The following is a 6,000-nucleotide window of genomic DNA, read 5'->3' on the forward strand; positions in this document are numbered from 1 at the left end:
CCTGGTTGTGCTCAACTTTTCCTAGAATTTTACACAGTCTTGAAAAGATGGTAACCTTTCTAAAAGCAACCTTTCAGATGGCCAGTGAAGGAGGATGTATTGACTGCTCTTAAAATTCCATCTGCCTTTGATGACAAGACAGCCTTCCCTGACAAGGAAAATAGGTGGTTTCACCTCTTGAAGTCCATGGCACTGTGAGTGTCTTTAGGCCTGAGAGCAAAGTGCCCCTGGACTTCTGGGAGGAGACTGGGTTACATCCACCCTGTTGTGCATATTTTATCTACAAACCTCCTTTAACCACATTAGCCTAATATGTCTGAAAATTACTAACCTAGAGAGAAGATACCAGCCAGTATATGCAATATGGCACCTCTAATAATCCTGTCACCTTCCTTATGACATTTATTTTAATTACCTCTGTTTCAAGGAAAGTTAATCTTTGTATTTATAATTCTTTAATGTTTGCCTTCCTTTTGTGGTGAAAGGGAAACCTAAGATTTGACAATAAAGCTCAAACTTTATCTGTATAAAAAGGAATTTTCTGATTTTTCCACTTTGCTTACTCTCAGCACAGAGTGTTCTGTGTTACATGAATACTACTAGGCACAATTTTTTTTTTTAATATTGAAATGCCAGATTAAAGTCACTAACATTTTTAAACAGCAGATGAGGATTTCATTTAATTATCTTAGCTAATAATTTGTATTTTGTTAGAATATATGAAATAAAAAAAGCTGAAGTAACAAATATTCATTTCCACTTCACCATAGAATATCTTTTTCACCTCCAAGAATATAACATGGATCTCACAGTCTTCTTGCAGATTGGCACACAGTTCCATCTTTCCTCCTGGCATTTGTTGTCAAATGCCTGGTAGAAGGAATGCATGGTCCTCTGTGGCAGCATATGGCCATAATAAACCCAAATAATTACTTTACTAGGTATCCTGGGAAATTAGGAGAGGGAAAAAGCTTTACCACACAAAGGCTAGTAAAATTAAGGAATTCCAATACTCCAGAACTACCTAAAGTAAAGAGTTTGCTTTTTTTCTGAGCCCAACTCATGCATGGTTTCATTTGCTGAAAACGGATAGCTGTGTAATCCTGGAAAAGATGCCTAACTTCTCTGAGTCTATACTGTCTTGTACAAGATTGGCATAGTAATGATTTACTGTAAAGAATTCTCTCAAAAATCTAAATGATTAGGATTTTTCACAAAGGCTGGATCAGAGTAGACATAAAATGAAGCTTGGTTTTCCTTTATTTAGCCTCTGTACATCTATTTTCTGCCTAACACCCTTGAAGAAAAATGTGTTGATTCTATCTATAGTCCTTATAGCTTTTTAGATTTTTTGGTTTAGATGCTCGCATAATTTTATGCTGGAATGATAAAGTTCTCTCCATTTGATTTATGAAGGTCACTTGTGAAACAATGAACAAAACTTATAATACTGAACTATGATGTTCTCAAAAAGTTCCTGCTTCCCAAAAGAAAATTCCACAAAATCAACAAAGTGTACTCAAGTACACCTCCAGATCCTGAGCCACCAAAAAGTGTCTAATTGCACAACTAAGAAAATCTGCCAGGTGCTTAATTATCCTCTTTTATATTAGGACCAGATACACATCTGGTATTGTCTGTTCCTGTTCCCAAATCATATAAGCGGATAGTCTTATTTTTTAAATATGTCCAACTATAGCAGGAAGACAAAAGGATATAATTTTGTATGATGGTTTGGCAATGACAAAGATAAAATTTGTCAAATAACATTTCACTGAAAAAGCACTATTAAGCCTTCTATCAAGCATATTTTATCTTTCTGTTTTCTCTTTGCGTTCCATTTACCCATCTACTCAGGAATATAATAATGAAAAAAGAAATCACTGAATATTATGAATGCTTTATTGGAATCAACTTATCAACATAAGATCAAGGGTTAGGAAATGAGAATGTATCCCAGACTCTCCTTGGACTTGTAGAGAGGAAATAGACTTCAGTAGATTCTGATCAAAACTATATGGGCTAAGTGCCCAGAAGAGGGGCCACACTCCTGGAGACATAGCTCTGCAGAGGCCAGGAGACAGCGCAAGTCTGGGGCCAGCAAGAGTTGGAGTCCATGAAATACAGCGACAGGTGCTAGGTCAGTTTTATCCAAGTAGGCAATCAGTATTTGGGATGTCCTGCCAATAGTAGCATGCCAAGTTCCAGCAGGTGACTTAGGATCTGGCAAGAGGCTCTCTACAGAGTCCAAGCAAGGAGCATGTAGGTGAACTGCTGTTCATTTTATACTTCCAATTCTTCTGAACCAGGCAGGTTATGAAATTGGAGATTAAAATGAAGAGAGTAAAACAGGCACCTTGGGATCCAGTATTTTGAAAATGAACACATATGAAGAGCTTAATCAAAATTTGAGACTAGATCACAAAGTTAAACTAGGTGGCAGGAAGTCTGATTTTAGGATTGATCATCCAAACTATTCTAGAATCCCTTAAATTCCCTCTCACCAGGGCGGTATCCTGAGGCCAGCATCTAAGTCTAAAAAGAATATACCTACAGTTGGAGCTGCAAAGATTTAAGTGGCAATAAGACTTTAAGTGAGTTGAGCCTCAGTTCTTAGTTGAAAGCACTGCTACTCAAAGCCTGGTCTGGCAAGCAGCAGACTGGGCATCATCTGGAAGATTATTGGAAATGCAGAATTTCAGACAGCACCCCAGACCTCCTCAAACACACTGTGCATTTTAATAAGGTCCTCGGGTGATTCCCATGCACATTAGAGTTTGAGACACACTGCCATGAGGAGTAATCTATTGTCTGAAGTGGTAGAAATCCTACCATGATGGTACTTAAATTCTATACACTGTGAGATTTTGCTCCTCCAGGGAGTTTAGAGACAATTGGCATATGGAGAAGATTACCTAGAAAGGACTAGGGCCTACACATCACTAATTCGCAAACACAAGTCAAAGATATATAAAAAAAGAAAGTTCTCTATTTAGGTAAATTCATAGAAAGAGAAGGGAAATTAAACTTCCCTCTGAATCCAATGTTTTATACGTGTATTATGCTGTTTATCCATTTAGGCAATGAAGTTTTCATTAGCAAGGAAAACACTTTTCAGAAAAAAGGTCTAATTCTTTTTGAACAGCTATTTCTCAAGGCAAAAATATTTCCAGTGCCATTAACATACATACACACACACACACACACACACACACACACACACACTTTGGTACATGTGCATATGCTTAAGTCTCTTAGGTTGAGTATTTTGCATTTGTCAAGAGTATATAAGGTACAAGCTTGCTTTATGTTTTTTCATGGAAACACTGCTTCCTCATCCTTCATCAAATGGGAATTTTGAGTACTGTTCATTTATCTTTAAGTACTTCCAACTCAGAAAGCAAGTGGGAGTGGGACAAAAGTTCATTGCCAATGGTGGGCTCTTTTGCATTGATATTAAATCCATTTAATGTACAATATTTCTGGATGCACCCAATAAGTGTCTGATTTATCCAATCATGTTTTATTCCAACTAGAAGTATCTTACTCTTCATAGACTGATGATTGTTCTCAAGATAAAACTTCTGAAAGGATGAAGAAGAGCTAATATGACTTGGAAATATGAGCATCTACTTTAAATGGTGGAATTCAAGTCAATTATTTTAGGATCTATTTCATTATTTGCATTTGAAAAGATGTTTCAGTATAGCATGTAAAGTATAAGTAATAGTTGAAACATTACCATCAATTGTGTAGCAAAACGTACTACTAGTAAATACAGCTAGGTAGTTTGGAATTTTAGGGTCCAGTTGCTTATTTTCTTAGAATTTGTTAGAAATTATTCACTTCCTGATTATCAGTCATCATCTGGACCTCTTCCAAGAAGGCAAAATCTAGGATATTTATAGTGCATTTAAGAGCAGAGTTATCAAATTGTGAGAAGCTTAATTTTTCAAAAAAAGGAGGATTTTTTTCAAATAATAACTTCCATTAAAAAATTAAAACTTTATAAAATAAAGGGAAATGAATTAATAGATGGAAAACATGCAGCAGATACCTAGCTATAAATGTGATCTCTGGACATGCATGTGTCTATGATTTCTTCAGTAACCTACAGGGAAACAAGCAGTTAAATATATGAATAACAAATGACAGCAATGAACTGTACAGAGATTTTTTTTTTCTTTTTTTATACAAGAGACTGAACTCAGGTGCACTGAGCCATATCCGAAGCCTTTTATTTTATTTTATTCTATTTTGAGACAGGGTCTCACTGAGTTGCTCAGAGCTCAATCAAACTGCTGAGGCTGGTTTTGAACTTGGGATCCTCTTGCCTCAGCCTCCTGTGCTGCTGGGATAACAGGCATGCACCACTATGCCCAGCTCATATAGAGAGATTTTTTTCAATTTGTTTTGATTAGTTACACATGATAGTAGAATACATTTATGCACTTTGACATATCATACACAGATGAGATATAATTTCTCCTTGTTCTGAGTGTCCATGTTGCAGAAACATATTGGTCATGTAGTCACATATATGCATAAAGTAATAATGTCTGTTTCATTCTACTATCTTTCCTATCCCCACATCCCCTCTCCCCTCCCATCACTTTCCTCTATCTACTCTAAGGTAATGCTATTCTTCTCTACTGCTCCCTGCCTTATTGTGAATTAGCATTCATATATTAGAGAAAACATTCAGCCTTTGGTTTTTTGGGATTGGCTTATTTTGCTTAGCATGATATTTTCCAACTCCATCCATTCACTGGCGAATGCCATAATTTCACTCTTCTTTAAAGTAGAGTAATATTCCACTGAGTATACATACCACATTTTCTTTATCCATTCATCTATTAAGGGACACCTAGATTGGTTTCATAGTTTAGCTATTGTGAATTGAGCTGCTATAAACATTGACGTAGCTGCATTTCTGTAATATGTTTAATTTAAGTCCTTTGGGTATAAACTGAAGAGTGGGATAGCTAGGTTACCTTCCTGTTCAAAATACCAGAAAAACTAGGGATAGTAGGAATATACCTTAACATTATAAAAGCTATATACACTAAACCCAAAGCCAACATCATTCTAAATGCAGAAAAATTGAAAGCATTGCCTCTAAAGACTGGAACAAGACAAGGATGTCCTCTTTCACTACTTCTATTCAACATGATCCTGAAAACTCTAGCCAGAGCAATTAGATAAAAGAAAGAAATTTAAAGGATACAAATAGGTAAAGAAGAACTCGAACTACCACTATTTGTTGATGACATGATTCTATATCTGGAAGATTCAAGACATTCCACCAGAAAACTTCTAGACTAATAAATGAATTCAGCAAAGTTGTAGAATATAAAATCAACACCCATAAATCAAACACATTCCTATACATCAAGGATGAATCCACTGAAAGAAAAATTAGGAAAACTACCCTGTTCACAATAGCCTCAAAACACACACACACACACACACACACACACACACACACACACACACCTGGGAATAAATCTAACAAAAGAGGTGAAAGACCTCTACAATAAAAACTAAAGAACACTAAAGAAAGAAATTGAAGAAAACCTCAGAAGATGGAACGATCTCCCATGCTCCTTGGTAGGCAGAATTAATATTGTCAAAATGGCCACACTACCAAAAGCATTATACAGATTTAATGCAATTCCTATTAAAATCCCAGTGACATTCTTCATAGAAATAGAAAAAGCAATCATGAAATTTATTTGGAAAAATAAAATAAGAGACCCAGAAGAGCTAAACCAATCCTTAGCAAGAAAATTTTGAAGCAGGAGGCTTCACTATACCACAACTTAAACTATACTACAGAGCTATAGTAACAAAAAAGGCATTGTATTGGCACCAATACAGACTTGTAGACCAATGGTACAGAATAGAGGACACAGAGACAAACCCACATACATATGGTTATGTCATACTAGACAAAGGTGCCAAAAGACACCTATTCAACAAATGGTGTTGGCAAAATTG

This window comes from Urocitellus parryii, chromosome 10 (genome assembly GCF_045843805.1).
Source record: "Urocitellus parryii isolate mUroPar1 chromosome 10, mUroPar1.hap1, whole genome shotgun sequence".
NCBI classification, from domain to species: Eukaryota; Metazoa; Chordata; class Mammalia; order Rodentia; family Sciuridae; genus Urocitellus; species Urocitellus parryii.